This window comes from Podarcis tiliguerta (genome assembly GCF_965153285.1).
Source record: "Podarcis tiliguerta genome assembly, chromosome: 7".
Taxonomy (NCBI): Eukaryota; Metazoa; Chordata; class Lepidosauria; order Squamata; family Lacertidae; genus Podarcis; species Podarcis tiliguerta.
In genome coordinates, this window is record NC_139540.1 from 36,901,292 (window position 1) to 36,922,351 (window position 21,060).

Consider the following 21,060-nt stretch of genomic DNA (forward strand, 5'->3'; position numbering starts at 1 on the left):
TCCTGAGTCTCAGGCGGAAGCGAGCATTTAATGTGTGAAGTAGGAGTTGGAATCTAGCACGGTTATTGGTCAGTTTTGTATTTACCACCTCTGACGGACACCAACAGCATGCAGTGAAATCAGGAAGATGTTAGTGGACACAACCTCATTCTGGATGTTACTGTAAGCTGTCAACTGTGTAATATGAGGTAATGCATGTTCCTTGTACTTTTGTCCATTTACTGTATTTATTTTTCCCAATTTGTACTATAAAATGGTGATTTTCTTGAGTCAAAATGAGAGTACCCCTAAACATTTTTTTAGAAAAGAGCACTGATGATGATGATGATGATTGATTGGTCGTAGTGGTCCACTTGAATACACAATAAAATAATTGCCATACCTGATTTGTTGGCAAATGTAAAGGCCAACATAGAAAAAATATGTATTATTTTTTGTACGTTCATTAACGCAAAAGTGATGTGCAGTAATCAGTGGTTTGTTATTCCCTTCCACCATTGAGTATCTTGCCTCACAGCATTACAAGAAAAAAGAAAGACAAATTTTAAAACATACTTTTAAACTTTCCTTCTTTAAACTTTTGGTTATCTATGGGCCCCAGATAGAATCAATGCTTTGGGCAACTTCTGAACAGCATTCAGTTTGTTTGAAGCTTTTTACCTGCCTGGCATATTTTTGGGTCTATCCTCTTGTCTTGTGCTGTCTTCTCACCCATGAAGAACGAACAAAGGAGTCTGCTGTGCTTGGAGGCCCATTGATTCTTGCCCAGAGCATCAATCCAGTGAAAGGACCCACAAGAGATCATGATCTAAAAGGGAGGAGAATAAAACAAAGAACTGAGAAAACATTTTAAAATTATATGGCTTAAGTCTATGATTTCCCTTTCTCATGAAAAATGCAGTACCACTGGAAATAGTACCTTTTTACAAAAGGGAAATAAATATCCCTCAAATAAAAGCACAGGTTTTTGAATTGTGTTTTGAAACATGGATCAAACTTTTCAAATTGGGTACCCAAAAGGAAACATGTTCAAGGAAATATTTGGCTCCAAGACTCCAGGCAGGAATTTTAGCTGTAATTGATCCCAAAGAAGCAAAACATAAAGGCAGCAGTAAGGAATTATTTACTAATAGTGGAATACAGAATGCAACCAGTTAATTTTTCAGCTTTTCCTGTGAATAGGATTTAAACTAGAGATGGAGAATCTCTGGTCTTCTAGGTTTTATTGGACCCCAATTCCCATCAGCCCCAGCCAGCATCACCAATATCCAGGGATGATGGCAGTGAAGTCCAGCAACATCTGGATGGCCACAAATTCCCCACAACTTAAATCAGATCACAGTTTGAAGATGGCTATGACAAGGAGATACAACAAGGACAATATGTATTAGCTTAATGGTACACCTGTGCTCCTAGGCACTAGGCCTTTGATTACCAAGGAGTATGTTTGTTTGTTTGTTTGTTTGTTTGTTTGTTTTCTGTACCACCTTCATCTTACAAGGATCTCAAGGTGATGTTCTCCTCCTCCCCATTTCATCATCACAACATCCCTGTGAGGTAGGTTAGGCAAAGAGATGGTAACTGGTCCAAGGTCCCCCAGTGAGTTTCATAGCTGAGTGAACCATTTTGCCATACTATTGCCTTCAAGCTATGTTGGTGGGCTATTGAGAAGCATCAGAATGGCTGCTGTAGAAAGCAAGATGTTTGACTAGATGGATCCTCAAGCTATCTAATAGGGCTCTTATATTCTATGATGTTGGTAGTAAAATGACTACAAATTGCTGCATCGGTGACCTGCCAAAATTGGCAAATCACAGTAAATGAAAATATAATGGGCTTGAAGCACAGATATTACGTGAATGCACATCACCATATACTCTGCAGCAACAGCCAAGAATAATAGCATTTTTTAAAACAAAGCTATTACATTAATCCAGAAATAACACATTAAAATGCTAGGGATATTAAAGTGGTTCATTGAGTTACTGAGAAAGGAACTCTCGATGGGTAATTTCAGTGTGAAGTAAGAGGAGGGATCAAGACTTCTGGGCCATAACCCAAATAAAGACAAGGATAAAACAATTAATGTCTTCTGGTCATGATGATTACACACTATGGCCAGTATCAGTGCCAGTATGCCTCTGAATACTATTGTGCTCACGTCCTGTTTGTGGGCTTCCCATAGATATCTGGTTGGTCACTGTGGGGACAGAATACATGGGCCTTTGGTCTGATTTAGCAGTGCAAGAAATGCTATTTATTAATGCCTATTTTCTTATAATACCAGTTCTACATTAACATAGGAAACTTCCCTATACAAAGTCAAACCATGGATCCATCTAGCAGGGGGAAATCCAGAAGGCTGAGCTCAACAATGTTTCAGAGAAGTCTCTCCCAGCCCTATATGGAGATGCTGAGGATTGAGTCTATGGCCTTTGCATGCAATGCATGCTCTCTACCACTGAGTCATAGCCGTTCCTTAGACCTGTGGTTATTACAGTTGCAAATCTTTGTGTTTGAAGTACAAGCCAAAGCAACTGCACTCAATCCATGGCTCTGGAGAATACATGTTGTTGCTGGTTCAGGGGGAGCCAATTGCTTATGTCAAAATGGCTTTGCTCTGGTTTTTCCACCGGCTAAGATGCACTAAGGTCAGCTAAAAATATGTTGGCTTCAAGCACAGTATGACTATTCCATGTACGCAATTGATCTAATTGCTTTGTAAATGTTGCTGGGGTTACCATCTTCTTTGTTGCCTTCAGATAATGCCTGTCATTTCAGGAATTTCTTGACATCTCACATTATTACATGAACCAGCCCTAAGTAGCTGCTCTAATTATATAACGGATATAAGTGGAAGTGGGCTTGCCATTTTCTTGACTGTAGTATAAGTCACCTCCAGACTGTCACTGTTTTGTGGGAGAGATTGAAACACATACCAGAAATTGGATTAAATGGCACTGTTGTCTTGGAAAAACAGATCAACTTTTTATGCGGCTTTTTTCAGTTTAGAAAGTGATGGAGAAATGGACTGAAAAATATGGAAAGAAACCATACCAGACACTGCTTAACTTTGCGAATGTGCTAGCAGTTTCATTGCTGCAGCAAATAATTAATGGAAAGATGTATATCCACCACGTAAACAAATCGGAACAATTCAAGTTGAATGCTCATTGTCATATAACTTATCTGAAAACAATTCAGAACAAATGCTCAGACATGGTCCAACCTGCATCTAAGCTTTGTGCAAACCAATCAGGGTGACTGTTCAATAAACAAGTCATCTAAAGGTAAAGGTAAAGGGACCCCTGACCATTAGGTCCAGTCGTGGCCAACTCTGGGGTTGCGGCGCTCATCTCGCTTTATTGGCCAAGGGATCCGGCGTACAGCTCCTGGGTCATGTGGGCAGCAGGACTAAGCTGCTTCTGGCAAACCAGAGCAGTGCACGGAAACGGCGTTTACCTTCCCTCCAGAGCAGTACCTATTTATCTACTTGCACTTTGACATGCTTTGGAACTGCTAGGTTGGCAGGAGGTGGGGCCGAGCAACGGGAGCTCACCCCGTCATGGGGATTCGAACCACCGACCTTCTGATTGGCAAGTCCTAGGCTCTGTGATTTAACCCACAGCGCCACCCACGTCCCTTAACAAGTCATCTACAGGAGCCCAAACTTGTTCCCCTGAATCTCATGTGTCTGATGTGTTATGTCTGACTATTTGTGTCATTTGGAACAGTGATGACCAGGCAACATACAAAGAGCTGTTAATAACCAAGTGCCTTCCATTGTGGCGGTATAATTCCAATACATGATTACAGTGCTGAGCATTTTTATCCCACTATTTATTTATATCTTCCCTATAAGAAGCTCAAAGCATTGTGCCTACTTCAGTCTCCTTTTCCCTCCCTCCATTTTATCCTTACAATAATCTTGTGAGCTAGGCTAGGCTAAGAAAGAGTGATTGGCCCAAGGTCACCCAGCAAGCTTCATGGCTGAGTGGGGATTTGATCTCAACCCTGGTCTCCTTACTGCTAGGCTGTCACTCTAACCACTACATTGCATTGACTCTCTTGGCAATAGCATAGTATACAATCCATAGGAGGATTAAAGTGCTCTCTTAGCTGAGAAATAAGAAAATACTGGCATCTGCCCATATTGGCTAGAATCACGTTAATTTTAAGAATTCCCAGATGGTGCAAGAATGCACAGCCCATGCTGTTTTGTTGCTTCCCCCATCAGTCATGCGATTAGATGAGGGATCAGGGTGGCCTGTAGGGACTGGCAATGCTGTTGTGGCCCACTGAACTCTTAAAATTAACCATGTGCAGAGATGCTTCAGTAACACGGAAATTCATAAAGGCATAGTGGCATGTGGTGCATTGCACACAATGACTGAAAATGAGCAACAAGAAAGCAGAGATATGGAACTGCATGGGTTTTGAAGGAACAAGGATGGGAGAATGATAGAAACTGGAAAACAGGTTTTCGCAACTGGGGGATATTTCCAGTAAACCAACAGCCTGTTCCTCCCTATTCCTCAGTGTTATCTCAACATCAAACCACATATATTAAATGAACATGATGAAAGAGGAGAACTCCTTGCAGTAAAACAGGTCTTTGGTTTCAACTGTGTTGTTGTGTGACCCTGGATTTTTATATCACCTTTTGCTTAATGCTTATAACCATAGAGAACCTGCTTGCTTAAGGTATGTTTAGAACAGGGGTTGGGGGACCTGTGACTCTCCAGATTCGCTGGACCATAGCTCCCATTATCCCTGACTATTGCATTTGCTAGCTGAGGCTGGTGGGAACTCTAGTTCCCCAGCCCAGGGGAAATGAAGTACTCAAAAAGCAGAGTGCTGAGCAACTTATTTTACAAGATGTTCAAGACTCTCAAAAGTGAATGGGGAGGACAGGATACTTCCTGCATAAATACTTTGATTGCTGTGGTTTTCCCTCTTTAGACACATTATATAAACTGGGCAATCAGAAGAACTAATGCTGAAGAAAATGGGCTCCTTCAGCTGTACATGATTTTCTGTTGCTTGCACAGATACACTAGTGTACTTGATCCCAGATACAAGGCCAGCTCTACCAAATAGGTAAAGTGGGGCAACTGCCTCAGGAGGTAGGTGGATGTTTGGCTATTCCTCCTAAGCCTCCTAGTCATTCCCTCTGTTGAAGGACAGGTGCTACACAAGCCATGAGGGTCCCCTAAGCAAGCCTCCTACCTTGGATGAAGTGGCAGGTGTTACTCTATCACCAGTGTTGAAGTAATACAGGCAAGCAATTGCCTGCCCAGTCAGCTTCTGTACATGGAAAAGGGGTGGTGGAGGTGCCATTTTGTCCTTCCCCTCATGCAACAAAATGTATTGGGCCAGCCTTACCTTATTTATCCTGGGAGCAATTCAGAAATAAGATCTGAAATAATGAGATTGGACTGCAAGATGCTTTGGAAACATAATACCATTCGCATGCCAGACCACAATAAACCGGCTGTTATCTAATGCAATCTCATTGGAAGAATACAGCACAACCAATAAGACCTCCTTTTCTCCTACAAAACAACTATATATATTTTTAATGATTTGTTTAAAAATGTATTTATTTCTCCTATTGGACTTCAGCTTTGTGTGCAATGCACATCAGTGAAAGTTGCTGGAGAATATCTTTAAAATTATAGTACATTAAGGAATGGAAGTGTCATGTTATTTAGGTCTATGACGTTGCCTATAATTTTGCTATACATTATTATTTTCACCACCAGGAAAGGCTTCATATTTAACCACGGCTGCCATATACAATTAAAGCAATGCACAAGTGATAAGCACTTTCCTTTGTGGCCTATTATTATGAATAACATTTAGAGCTCATTGTAATACTGTAGCTCTAATCATAAGAAACTTGCTTAGTATTCATGGGACTGGAAAGCAAATTTTGTTCCATTATAATTTAGCAACAGTTAATGGGAACATTTTTCCTTTTTGTGTGTGCTTTTTTTTAAAAAAAAAATGTTCAGTTTATAACAGTTTCACATCTGCTGTAGAACACTTGTAGAAACAGCGTTCTGGAATGTTTCTTAAAGTCATTATCGGGTATGCTGATCTTTTACATGAGATTATGAGAGTCCACAGGGATAACTTCCTAAAACAAATTTTTCCAAAAGTTTCTGGTAGATGGTAATGGTTCCTTGGTGACCAGTGCATGCTAAAACAAGATGTAAATATAAGAAACTTGCAAAATGTTTGTAACTATGTTTGTAAATATAGGGTGTTTCTGGAGGAGAAAGAGACTGTATAAGGAAGGGACCTCTGGGATGATGCATTGCACACTATCCCTTTAGTGTGAAAATGCACGGCTTCTTTTTGATCCAGGATTTCTGTTTTAATTATTAGATATGTAACCAAGCCCACTTGCTATGGTTTGGAAAATAGTGGAGCCCGGAGACTCACAGCAGTTTGCACATTCTTTTTTTAAAAAGTAATAATTAACTTTTCCCCACCCAGTCCGTGTGGATTTTTCCCACCCAGTCCGTGTGGATTTTTTCTGAACAGACCAAGAAAACTTCTTCTGCCTTTTCGTTGCCTTTAAATTTAAAATTAGTTGTGCAGTAGCAGAATCCTAAAAGTGGAGGGACGATGGCCTTCAACCACCTAAAAATTGAATTTTGTTTTTTTAGAGTTACAGTCCCTGCAACTACTAAATAATGCTACCCAATTTGACTGTTGCTCCCTCCACATCCCCAAGGGATGGGACAATACAGATGGAGCCAGCATACATGGTTGCACACAAGAGTACAGCAAACTTCCACAGCAAGCAATCCTTTTCTCTTCCCACACCCTCCATTTTACTTAACATCAAGCCTGATGAAGATCTTTGAGACATTGAAATCTTACTCATTTTGTAGCATTTCAGATGACACTATTAGAAGTATTTCCCAACTGCAGATTTTGGATTTTTTCCTCATTCTTTCTAATTACTTTCTCTGTTAACTCTTTTTTTAAAAAAAAAATATTTTCACCTTGTGTTCTTGAACTGACTGATATCTGGCTTTCTGAATGTGTTCAGTCATACCATTTTTCTCCTTCTCCAGAGCTGTAAAAATGACTATGCTTATGCTACATTGAGCCATATTCCTGAGGTTGCTTTTGGTTTTGTACACTGTTTATATTTCAATGCAGCCGGGCAACTAGAACTAAAGAGAAGCCAGATGAATAGGCAGGTCTCCAAGGACAACAAGAAAATACTGTAGGGACCACCCACATCCCCAAGATCACAGATGGCAACTACTGGTCTCTAACTAAACAGATGGATCACAGTACTGTTTTGGATTTGCAGGGACTGGATGGAATACTTGTGGAAGAGAGAGACATCAGCAGCTACTTGGACATCTGAGGGTGTCCGCGATTTTAAAAAGTGTGACCTGGATTATTTAAGTCTCTTTCTGCCAGTAGTCAATGGGGGAGGGAGAAGCTCTAGCGATAGATTATATTCTACCAATTCTTGTGTCATTTAGTAGATCAGAAAAGATGAGTCCTGATGCTCAAGTTGCATCTTCCCTGGGACACAAGCACTTACGCTGAGTCAATGGCAAATGCTTGAAATAATTGTCATACAGAGGCATGGCAAGTCATGCTTATGAATTGGTGCTCTTCCCAGGCATTCATCTGCTCAGTCTGACACCCCAGCTGCCAGGGTGGTTTTTTATAAGGGCACAACAGAACATTTCATGGATCAGCATTGAAGTATTAAACTTAATGTGGGAAGCATGCGTATTTAGCTTCACCCCAGTAGTGAGAGTAAACCCACCCACTGGTGGAGGTAAAACCTATTAACCATCTCTCAGATGTAACAAAAGAGAAAATAGACACAAAATACATGAACTGCAAGGGGGGGCTGGAATTGTGGACCCCACTTATTAAATTATTTGCATCTTTTCATCTTGCTTATCTGTTTGTTTTTCTGTTTGTTTTTCTTCAAGATAACGGTCTAATAGATTTGTACAGTGTGTTCATATTGGACATCTGTTACCATTTCCTTTGCTAAAATCCTAGAAACCTTTAAAGGTCTATTTATCCTCAGTTGTATTTACCCTACATATGTACAGTGGTACCTTGGGTCACAAATGCTTCAGGTTACAGACGCTTCAGGTTACAGACTCTGCTAACCCAGAAATAGTACCTCGGATTAAGAACTTTGCTTCATGATAAGAACAGAAATCATGCTCCGGCGGTGCGGCGGCAGCAGGAGGCCCCATTAGCTAAAGTGGAACCTCAGGTTAAGAACAGTTTCAGGTTAAGAATGGACCTCCGGTACGAATTATGTTCTTAACCAGAGGTACCACTGTGGTTTCTTTTTATTCTTTTAACTTTTTAAAAACATAAGAAGAAGAATGAATTGTGTCTTTGTATTGTGTCTCTCTCGACAAGGTTTTCAGTGGTGCAGTTTTCCTGACCATTAGTGCAAGGGCTTTCTTCATGGCCTTCATATGTTGCGTGAGTGTTGCCATTGTCAGCAGTGAGTTGAATGCTCTGACACAGCTTTTGCCAATTGTCATTGACAATCCGCTCGGCATCGCCTTTCTCAGTGCAGCGATGCATCTCCTTGCAGGCAGAGGTCTGTACTTCACTACAGCTTTGCCCTTCGCAGAGATAACAGGCTCCGTGCCTTTAACGTATCACATTATCCCATATATTAGCAAATGCATTATTTGTCTGTGGGTTGTTATACAATCAAAGAGGGCACCAACCATGGTTTGCAGAAGTACAAAAAGAAAAATAACATAAAGGGGAAGGCTAAAACAGCCCAGTGAGGACTAAGGTATGCTCCGAATGTTGCCTGTTGAAAGGGGAAGGGGAAATGGAATAGCCTGGAAGATGGCATGGGCAGCTACAACCAGGGCTGACCCTTTCAGTAGAAAGGGTGAGGCAAACATCTCAGGCAAAAAGTGCTGGGGATTCAGAAGGCAGAGGGGGGGGAGTCCCTTCAGCTCTTCTTCTTCTTCTTTTTCTTCGCCCCTTGGCTGCATACTTCTATTGGACAAGAGGCCTGTCCCACACTCCATAACTAGCCTGCTTCCTTCTGGTATGGTGGAGGATGCTATTCTGTTGCCAACATTGAAATGAAATTCAACTGCTAGTCCAGTCAGTTGCTGTACATGAAATGTGTGTGGGAGGGGTAATCTTGTCCTTCACCACAGGCAGCAAAATGTCTTGCGTTGGCCCCGGCTGAAACAAGAACACTCCACGCTGTAATATTTTGATCTGCATAACTGACTCAGCAGCAGCTAGCCCCCAAGCAGCTCTTCTTCCTGTTGAGTCCTGGGCTAGCTCTGCTGTGCCACATCATTCATGCTCCTCGTTAACACCAGCGCTCCTTTCAGAGTGTGCCAGTAACCAAGGCATTCATCACAGAACCCATTAAACACACTACATTATACAATATTAAAAGCCACTAAACAAGTGCGTACAAATTACAAATACAATCATTCTCAGCGAATACATTTCGGAATTCTGTCAAAACAATACATTAATTCTTCACTAAAGTATCATCAGGAATGCCTTCTGGAACTGAAAAGGGAAACCAGCCAAAAAATTCATTTTGCTGGCTTGTGAGTTATAGTAAAATCATACAGCTGCAATGAGAGACATCAGTGAGTAATTCAAGAACTCGAGTCTTTCATTTGTGCCATCCATTTTAAAGCATTATGATCTGTTTGAAGATTAAAATGACAACCACACAGATAGCACTGTAGATGTTGCTTACCCCAACTGACACATAGAGATCAGCCTTTTCTTACCCATCAGGTCAGGTCCTTGGCACATCATCATCACCACCACCACTGATTTATTTATCGCCTCCTATACAACTGTCTCAAGGCGATTCACACAAAAGATGGTTAAAAACCATTAATAACACAAAACAGCTAGTAAATTTATAACAAGACTAACGCCATAACAAATGGAAACTTGTGGTAAGGGCTCTTGTATCCAGCTGCGAAAGCCTGTCAGAAAAGGTATGTCTTCAATTGTTTCCAGAAAGTGCAGACAGTGGGCACCTGTCATCTTTCACAGAGCAGGGCCTACCACACTAAAATCTCTGCTACAAGTTACTGCTAAGGGGGTTTCTAAGATCTTTGGAACTTGCAGGAGAACCTCTCCTGTAGACTGCAGTGATCTAAGAAATGTGATTGATTGGTTGATATTTTAAAGAACAAGCCTGCAATGTGCCTCTTATAAACGTGTATGCAGCAATCCACAGCAGTCAGTCAGCATGGGCAGGCAGCTTCCAAAGACCCACCACTATTGATTCCTCCTTGTGCAGTTCTCAAGGAAAGCATCCAGTAATTAACCATGTGGTTTTGGACTTAGTGCATTGAATTTTATGCATCTGGGGCATATTTGGATATGTTCTCTCTACATGAATGGCCATGGAAGTCAAAAGTTAAGACTGTGCATGTGTTAGGCTGGCATGCCAACCCTCCCATCTACACAATGGTCTGGATTACAGAGAAAATAACATCCAATTTGGCCCACCATCTTAGATGTTATTTGGATGTTGCACTACACCAGAGGTTGCCATCCTTTGGGGCCATTGGGTACATTTGGAATGTTAAGAAATTCCAAATGGGCATCAGAGATTCCACAGGCATTGGTCACAAGAAGGTTAACATGTCTAAAGAAAGTAGCAAATGAGACAGGACCACTAAATGGTGCAGGCATGCCTCCAATCAACCACTCCCATCAATGGGGCAAAGTCACCTACATCAGCCACTGCTTCTTACAGAGAAAAAAACTCTGCACCACCAGAAAGGAGAGAGAGAAGGAGGGTGTCCTATCCTGGCATCCAATGGTATGTGGGCAATTCAGTGGGGTATGCTTAGTGTAGGAGAGGGTGAGTTAGTGCAAACAGGGACTGAACAGGAAGATCAAGTTGTGCTTTGCACACTGTGGATTTCTATGGGGCTATTTACTGAAACCTTTCCTGGGTGCCATATCCCTGCACTACACACAATGCTATCAGCAAGGTAAACTGCTTTGAAACCCTGAGAGCTTTCAGCACAATCCCCATTAACCTTTGACTGGACCGCTATTAAAACCAAGTGGCATGACAGCAAATGGGCAAAGTCCAGCTGACATATGGAATGCCTTATGTAATGACTTCCCTCTGGAAGTCCGTCACGGGGACTATACTGCAATATTTGGAATCAAAAGAACCATTTTCTTCTTCTTTGCCTATCAAACTGCTTTCAGCACCACTTTCTATGTTGTGACCGTGTCATTCCTACAGGCAAGGAAATTGCCTGTAATCCAGTGCATGCTAAACATTGCTCCAGAACAATCTGCTTCTTAGCTAACATAGGGCTCTTTTTGTACTTTCCTTCCTGCCATTCAGCCGTTTGGGTTTGAAGGAAGAGCTGGAATTATCGTTGCTGCCAACACATTAGTGACTCACTTCAAGTAATGTAATTGCATTTTTTTGAGGTGAGTACATGATGTGCCAGACCAGATCACATGGAGATGAAGCTTCCCCCCACTTGCCATGCTCCATTATGATCCCTCAGAACCCACTCAACCAGTGCTGACATGGGTGTTGAAGGGAGCCATCTGATAGCCTTCAGTCCCAGTGGCAAGAGTTTCTTTTTCTTTCTAGGGAGTCATGGCCATATATGTAAGTTGATGAGCATAATAAACCTTATGATACAATCCTCCAGCAACCATCTGAGCCACTTTCAGTGATAACTGGGAATTTCTCAGTGACTTTGTTTTCAGCCTCTGTCACCTGAGCGTTACCATGAGAACATTAATCCCCAGGTGGTTTCTTGCGCAGCAGTACATAGGGAAGAACATTGAGTTAAGGGTGTTTCATAGCATACCCAGGCTGTCACACTGTTCGTGTTTTGTCTTTTCATAAGCGGTAAACAATAAGTGTTGAACTGTCATATATCATGAGCTGAGCAGGTCTAGTGATCAACAGTACAGCAACATGTAACCTATGCACGTACACTGTGCCACCTTGAGTACATTTCTCATGATAACAGCGAATAGCGTAGGCGATCAGTGAACTTTGCTGGGGGAAAATGAAATCTGTATTGCTGAAAGAAACTTCTGCCATTTAAAAATTCAACACTGGGAAAAGGTACCCTCAATCCTAAAACCATCATTGATCTACTTATTCAATGTTGCCATGCTATTTTTGAAATGATGAGGGGGGGTTTTAACGTAAATGTAATTAAACATCTCTACCTTGTACAACAAAGTCTTTTAATACACACCTTTCAAGTCTTTGTAGAATGTCAAGAACTTTGTTAAAACCAAGATACAGTTGATGAACTGTGTTTTACTTGTCTTTTCTTTTAAAATATGTTTACAATATTTTTGTCAGGAGGCTGTAAATATTTAGGCTGCAGTCCTTTCCACACACATAATTGCAGCCCCTATTGCATTTTCTGCCAACCCTCTGCTATAATTAAACTTCTGAGGAGATGAAATCTACCAAATTTCAGGCTAATAAGGATGGAGGGAGAGTGCAGTGCAATAGTTTTGTTTTAAGTTTCAGGTTGCTTTAAAGAAAGAATATACCTTTAAATAAATTAAAGACTGGATGGAATTTTTAGGCATACTGAGGTGAAGAAGTTGCCCAGGTTTCAGACAGCTAGGTGAGGATTTTTTGTCCAAGACAAGTGTGGGAAACCTCTTTCTCTCCAGTTGTTGGTGGAGTGCCAATTTGGCCCCACAACCATGGCCCTGGCACTGAATTTTGTGCGTGCTTGGGCACGCAGGGCCCCAGGGAGTTGGCACCAATGGCCCCCACCATCCCTGGTTATGCTTGCTGTAGCTAATGGGAATTGAGCAACTCCTGGAAGGCCAAAGGTTCCCCCACACATGGTCTAAGAAGCTCACCTGTTGGAGGTTCAATATTGTATCAGTTTGGGGCTCATGCAAAACTGAAACTAACAACCCTCTGAAACCAGCCTGAAACTTCAGGACCAGCCTTATTTGCTTTGGACTGCTTCAGACATGAACCATTCCAAATACATCCAAAGCAAGTGCTTCAGTTCAGTATCTGGTCATCATCCAAAGTAAATGCACAACCCTACTATCTAAGACTTAACTTGGTGTATCAATTGTCCAAGATGAGCTATAGATCCTTGATGATAAGCTGCTGTGATTACAGTTATGATATGTAGATGACAAGCTGAACTCCATCACTTTCTCTGCTGGGCCAGTTCTGTAGCAAGCAACTTGGTCTGGGTATCATAGAATTGTAGAGTTGGAAGGGATCTCAAGTGTAATCTAGTTCAAACCCTTGCTATGCAGGAATCTCAACTAAAGCACCCAAGACAGATGGCCTTCCAGCCTCTGCTTAAAAACTTCCAGTGAATTCGAGTCCACAACCTCCTGAGGGAGTCAATTCCACTGTCCTATAGCTGCTTCTGGTTCTTCCTGCCTAAGTGCACAATCTGTTAAGGTTGTATTGAATCAAAACGCAGTCTAGTTTTATCAGTCTGTTTCTTCACTTTTAATGGGTAGCATGGCGTGACTCGATATCCAAGGAACTGAAGTGAACGTAGCTGATTTTAAGGTTTATCTCCAGAAGATAGGTCACTATTTATTTATTTATTTACTTACTTACTTACTTACTTACTTACTTACTTACTTACTTACTTAGTTGGTTAGTTAGTTAGTTAGTTAGTTAGTTAGTTAGTTAGTCAGGTGGTTCACAGCATAAAAATAAAAGAGCAAACAAGAAGAGCAAACAAACCAAGAAGCCCACCACCTACAAACACATTTAAGAGGATGCATGATGTTCTCTTCATACACTGTGTAGGTTTGTGAAAGAGCATTTTGTGTGAAGCTGGATAAATATCCCAGCTGACACTCTAATCCCATTGTTTATGCTATTCAATAGTGCTTTTTCACTTACAACCACAATCTTATCCTTAATTTCCCACTAATCCTTTGACTCCTGCATTATACAAAGTAATACATTTCATATATCACATGGTCTTTAATCCTTTTCCCTTCTCAGAATTACAGCTTTTAGTTTGCTGAGAGAGATATATATTAAAAGGAATAAATGCCTTTGGGTTTAAAATAATTAATGTTTCTGTATGCAAACTCAAACTGTATTCTGACCATTAAAACTCAAGTGCTCTTTGTTAACTGGAAATACGTTCATCAATAAATTGAGCTGCAATGTAAACTTAGTCACTGGTTTTTAATTCGGCTTTCAATATTTATATTGAAATCTTTTGTGTGTGCCTGTTTATATAAGGTATCTAGAGTGAAGACAAAGGACCCATTGTCAGAGTATGGAAAGTTCCAGAGCAGAAACATACATACTAGCAGGTCAATTGCCAAATTTTGATAAATAATCATTGGAAGCATGCCGCATTGTACTCAATATACATTTTAGGTAGGATTACTACCTCTTGTTCTGGCCTTAGCAGAGAAAGAGAATCCCAATGGGAAAGGAGCTTAGGTTGCCTGCAAGTTTACTTGATCCTTTATCCTGTCTAGCCTCCCCAGTGTTTGGGGAGTGAGTATCATTTTTGTCTCAGAACAGACATCTAGCTGCTTAGAATCATAAAAGCGTAGAATTGAAATGGACCCTGGTAGCCCAACCTCCTGCAATGCAGGAATCTTTTGCCCAAAGTGGGGCTCACACCCACAACCCTGTGTTTAAGAGCTTCATGCTCTACTGACTGAAGGTGTGTATTATCCCTACACACTTATACTGGTCTTCTCTTCAAATACCTGAAGGGGTGTTACATAGAATAATCCTGTCCTCTGCTGTCGCAAATTCTCATGGTCTTAAATTACAGGAGGGCAGATTATGGTTGAGCATTAGGAACAACAGCAGTTTGACAATGGAACTGCTGGGATTAGGATTTGGGCTGCACAACTGGAGGAGGCTGGGCATCCATTGGGAGTGCCCTAGCTCTAGAATCCCTGCATCAAGCAGGGGTTTAGACTATGTAGCCCATCTAGTCCAGCACGCTATTCTCAGGGGGGCCAACCAGATGCCTATGGGAAGTCTACAAGCAGGACCTAAGTGCAAGTGTGCTCTCTCCCAGTGGTGGACCTACATTTTGGGGGTCCCAAAGCTTGAGCTGTCATGAGGGCCTTTTCACAATCAGCAACAAGATCTGGCTAACGACGGTTATATTATTCAGGGGAGGGGGGTTGTTCCACAACAGATCACCACAACTGTGTGTCAAACTTTGTGATTGTTGAAATATATACAACAACATAATAATCAATTTGAGTCGTTCGAAACTAATTTGGTCTACTAGACTTATTTTTAAAAAAACAATGTGGGCTAAAATTGCTTATGGGGCCCCTCTGGAAGTAGGAGCCCTGAAGTTTCATCTCCATTAGTTTCCTAGTAGATCCATCCCTGCTCTCCCAACTTCTAATTCCCAGTAACTGGTATTCAGAAACATACTGCCTCCAACATAGACATCATGGCTCCTCAGACAATGAGAGTGCCCAATGTATCTTCAGATCTGGACTCCCTAATCATCTCAACAGAATAATCGAAAACCACTATCTTCCTTTTAAAAATATTTCTGAACATATGAACACTAATGTTTTACATACAATATGTTGTACATACAACATACAAACAGTGCAGTCCTGCACATGTCAACTCTCTGAGTTCAATGGAACTTATTTCCAGATAAGTGTGTATAGGATTGCAGCCTGAAAGAATATGTAATATATAAGCCTGTCACATCTTCTGTTTGTTAATATAATACAGCATCTCATGGGCGTAATGGGAACATTGATGTTAGGCATGCCTTCATTTTATAAGGGTGCCATCTCCTCAGTCATTGGAATCCAAATAAGAAAGAAAACACGTTGTCAGGTTTTCCCACAGTTGTTTTCAGTATTTCTCCTCCTGTGTATAAAACCCAAAATGCAATTTATCATGATGGCAAATATTGTTTTTACCAAGGAAATCATATACAATGTGGATATATTTTTTGTTATCTGCAATATTCATTCTTTTGCAAAAAAGCATTTACCAGCTGAGGCTCATTTTTCTGTGTAACTATCTTCTTCATGAAATGGAAATAAAAGAATGCTGCTTTATTGTCTGCAGAAAATATATTTGAAGTACGGTTATGTATCATCTATTATATGTATATTGAACTGGCTGGGAAAAGTAGCTTTTCCCTTGCCCCTGATATTGCCATACAGAATTTTTGAACTACATTCCCCCCCTCCCCCATTTTAATAATCTTATGTAACATATACATTACATTTTATCAATAACAATGTCTATTTTAAACAAGAAGAATTCATAATAAGAGATGTTTGGCTATGGTAGTCTGGGAAGTTCTACAGCAGCCCCCATGAAATGATTGGGGCGGCTCTTACCTCAATATATTCCATTCTAAACCAAGCCTGTAATTTGAAGCCCAATTCAATCAGATTGTAAATTATTGGGAAAGTAGAATGATAGTGCTACAGACAATTGTAGTAGGCTCTATTGGGTTAGATGAACCAATAGCAGACTTTGTATAGAACAGTTTTCTGTAAAGAAATACATACTGTACATGTGTTTCTATCAACACATGAAACTGCCTTTTATAGAGAGAATCACATCGTTGGTCCATCTATCTTCAGTACCAGAAGACCATTTGTCTACCTGCCTCAATATCTTCAGTGTTGTGATTCTCCTATGTCTTAGACAGGTCCTGCTATCTGGGATCATTTAATGCCATTATGATGATAAAACCTGGGACCTCTAAATCATGTGCTGTGCTATTGACTTATCGCCTTGCTCCTTGAAGTATACATGCCCTTGCACCTACAGATATTATTAACAATTATTAACAGATATCATTAACTTGTTCCTTACTGCATCGTTCTGAACCAGTGCCAGCGCTTAATAAACAAACGCTCTTTGCTCTTAAGAACAGAGTTCTCAAAAGCTCCTGCAAGGAAGTGAGTGCCCTCTAGTGAGCGAGTCTGGCTGAGAATAATGCAGATCGGATGCAAGGTATACAGTACACTCAAGAGGTGCCTATGGCAGTGAGGACAAAATGAAGTGAGACTTTTCTTTTCATCTCTGTTCTGACGGGGGGGGGGGAGGTGGGAAAGAGAAAGCATCTTTAAGAAACTTTAAGAAATGCTCAGTGTGCTTCAGCATATGTATATACTTTTCTTAGGAGCAACAGAATATAACTTGTGCTAACTCAGTAGAGCATGATAGCCCAAAAGCTTTGTGTTTTGAGTATCACAAGCAACATTCCTTTGACCCTGAGAAAGGTATAATCCTTTAAAGAGGACTGGATAAATTCATGGAGTATAAGGCTAGCCGTGGTAGCTGTGTTGTAGCTCCACAGTCAAAAGTGCTGGGATCCACAAATGGAGAGGGGACTGTTGTGCCCAGATCCCGCTTCTCGTAGCCATTTGGGATCCACTTAGAAGCCACCTGGGCAATTATGTGGATAATAATAATAATAATAATAATAATAATAATAATAATAATAATTTATTATTTATACGCCGCCCATCTGGCTGGGTTTCCCCAGCCACTCTGGGCAGCTTCCAACTGAATATTAAAAACAATACAGCATTAGACATCAAAAACTTCCCTAAAGAGGGCTGCCTTCAGTTGTCTTTTAAAAGTAAAATAGTTGTTTATTGCTTTGACATCTGCTGGGAGGGATTTAATATAAATTTAATATAAATAAATTGGCAACCATGAGATCAGGATCCTGGAGTAAACAGGCCTTTTGGCCTGATCTAGCAGGGATCTTCTTATGCTCCTGTGTATAATATCATAATGCAGCTAGCCTTTCATAGTTGATGTCAATGTTTCCTATAACTTGACACCATTAATGATTTGGTTTTGTTCTTTTTACTTCCAGCCACCTCGCCTTGCAGGTTGTTCAGAGGGAATTTAAAGCAAGTGTCACTGGCAAGGTGGGCTACACCTGCTGATCTTCCCTCTTCCACCCAACTATCAAAGCTGCAGGGGCCCTGTTCTCTTTTGCATCTGGTCACCCTCCTTCCTAGTGCATGGCATTCCTCACTTTTTATGCTAAAATGTCTAGCAACAATGCTCCAGTAACCATTTTCTTTTGGCTGCGCGTGTGTTTGTTTGTTTCAGTACTGCTGCCTGTATCCTTGACATTCACTTTTTCCCCTCCTCGGCTGTGGAGCAGGCTCAGCAGCCATCTGTTCCTCATAGTATTTGCCTGGATTCTACTAATCAAAGCCATCAGAGGCAGTGACTATGGTCCTTTGGGTGGGGGGTGGCACCTTTTCAGACACAGCCTGAACATAATGTATACAGAGGACTATAAAAGTTAGGAGATTTATTGTGGCATAAGCTTTCTTGCAACTGAAGCCCACTTCATCGGAGGTGTGAAATGTGGTCTCGAGTTGGTTGATATATGAATATGGATGGTGGGTGGGATGAAAACAGTGAGGCCAAAAGGCCACGATACTTCGAGTCTCTGGTTTGTCTATGCAAAGCTCAGAAATATATGAGATAATGACCATTCACAATAAAAGTCATTATAGTGGCGTTATAACAATATTGGAGCCCATTTTCAGCTGACCTAACATATTTGTCCTGCCACTTTTAACAGATTTGTTGACATCGAGTCATTTCAGAAGTCTAGGACAAGGCATTTCAGTGCAGGAGAGGGGACAAAGACCAAAATGATGCTGTCAAATACATTCCAAAGTAAATTGCAAGAAATTGGTGTGTTTCCATTCTTCTGTTTGGTTATTCATTTGTTTGATTGTTCATTACACTTATTTCCTTCCTCAAGGCAGTATACATGGTTGGTTCCCTTCTGCACTCCCTCGTTTCATCCTCACAAGAACCCTGTGAGATAGGTAAAATGAGAGAAAGTGGTTTTCTCAAGGTCACCAGGTGAGCTCCATGGCTGCAGTGGGGATGTGAACCTGAGACTTTTAGGACCAAGACGGACACTCCAACAATTATACCTCATTGTCTCTCTTTTCTAAAGACCATTTCCTTATCTTTTAAAAGGCTTCATAAGAACTATAGTGATGTTATCAAACACAGGCTTTATTTTAAGCAAATGGATTTGTACTTTCAGCATCTATGCCATGTGTGAAGATCCATTTAATTGTTTATAACACTCAGGTTATAGAAACTCTGAGCTGGCTGGGATATTAGACAACCTATGGTGAATAATAAAACACACAGAGAGAGGGCATGCTGTCTTCCCTAAGCACCTCTTCTGCTTTTTGGGGATTGCATTGCTACAAATATTGAAAAGAATCTTTTCATGGGATTATCCTGCTTCGGCCTGAGCACTGAGTTTATTTGCTTCCCACTAATAACTGATCTGAAAATTGTTTCAGGTTCTTTTAACAACATACGTTTTTAGGTGTACACCTAAAAATGTAATGTGCAAATCTGTTTCATATAGAGAGTAACACCTTTGCTTTGTTTTGTTACTCTGTAATGTGTGAAACATCTTTCAGTCCATGGATCAGCTCACATCTCATAGCTCTCAAACACTTTATATTTATGATGGTGGTTGGTTGGTTGGTTGGTTGGTTGGTTGGTTGGCTTGCTTGCTTGCTTGCTTTTCAGGTCGTATTTTTGAGGGCCTCTGCAAGTGCTCTGGGAGTTGTTCAGATTCCTCGGAGTCTGTTGAAATAACAAGAAAACCTGTCTTCTAACAGTGAAAAGCCAGGTGTGTTAGAAGTTTATTAAAATCAGTTACTTCTTACCTGCAAATGTTTTCACCTTGGTTGGTCTTCCTCAGTCCTATTCTCTCACCTTGTAGCATACAAAAATCCACATAAAGTTTGTTAAGCCAGACAGAGAGAATTTTGGAAGATGCTGGGCCACATGAAAATCTGATATATTCTATGCCCTACACACACACACACACACACACACACACACACACCGCTGTTAATTAACTCACCAAATTGTTCAAAGCCAGTCAACTATCCTCCTGATGCTCCCTTGTTTGGAAATCCCTCCCCACCCCCCACCCATCAAACAATTTTGTCTCAATTTTGTAGCAGAAAACTTTTGTGTCTTTTCCTAAGGCTGTGTACAAACCATACCTTTTACAGCACATTTAAAGCATGCACACTCCTCCCATAGAATCCTGGGTACTCTAGTTTGCCCCTCACAGAGCTACAATTCCCAGCACCCTTAACAAACTGCAGTTTCGTGTTTCTTGGAGGTGCAATAAATGTATGGATGGGGCTCACATAGGGAACTGGGCATCCTCCTCACCCATACACACACCTAGTGCAGGCATATTGAGCATCATGCTATGCATACTTTCACAAAGAAGACTGTCTGCATGTCTTTGTTTACCTGAGAATATACACACACCTCTGGCATAAAATGGGTGCCTGGCATAAGCATTTATGCTAGGACTGAAGGGGATGCAAAGCTGTGTCATACTACAGGGAAGCAAACTAGATGGTTTTAGTGTCCATGCACCATTCAAGAAGCAGCTGTGAAATTCAAACGGTTCCCACCATGGCTGTTTTGACACCAGAGTGCTAAATCAGAAGCAGGGTGGGATAGTTCTCAAGTGTTTGCCTGCGACAGGCAGCCTTTTGGACAAGTGCCTCTGCTGTAGTTTGGACTAGCTTGGATCCACACAGGGGTTGTTCTGGTCCTCAAGTACATTGTGAGTGACAGGCATGTTCAAAAGCTCTGAATTTGGGAGGCAAAGCCCAAATCACTCTCCTTCCCATGCCGAATGAAAGAGGGGTGGATATGTATGGGGAGGGCATGCCACATAGGTGGCAGCAGCTGGGAAACAATGCTGAAAGCCTGAGGCCACCCAGCCCTCTTCTCCCACAGCACAGGTGGCAAGATGCAGAGTGGAGTCACCCACAGAACCTTGAGGACGGGTGGTGGAGCAGGAAATATATATCAGATACAAGCTTTTTAGCGGGGTCTTTTTCAGAGTGGCACCTCAGCTATGTAGTGGTCTCCCCATACAGACTCACCTTGCACCCCAAATCCTTCTGTATCACCCAGGATTTAAAATTGTGTTTTAAATTCAGACTGTATATTGTTTTATG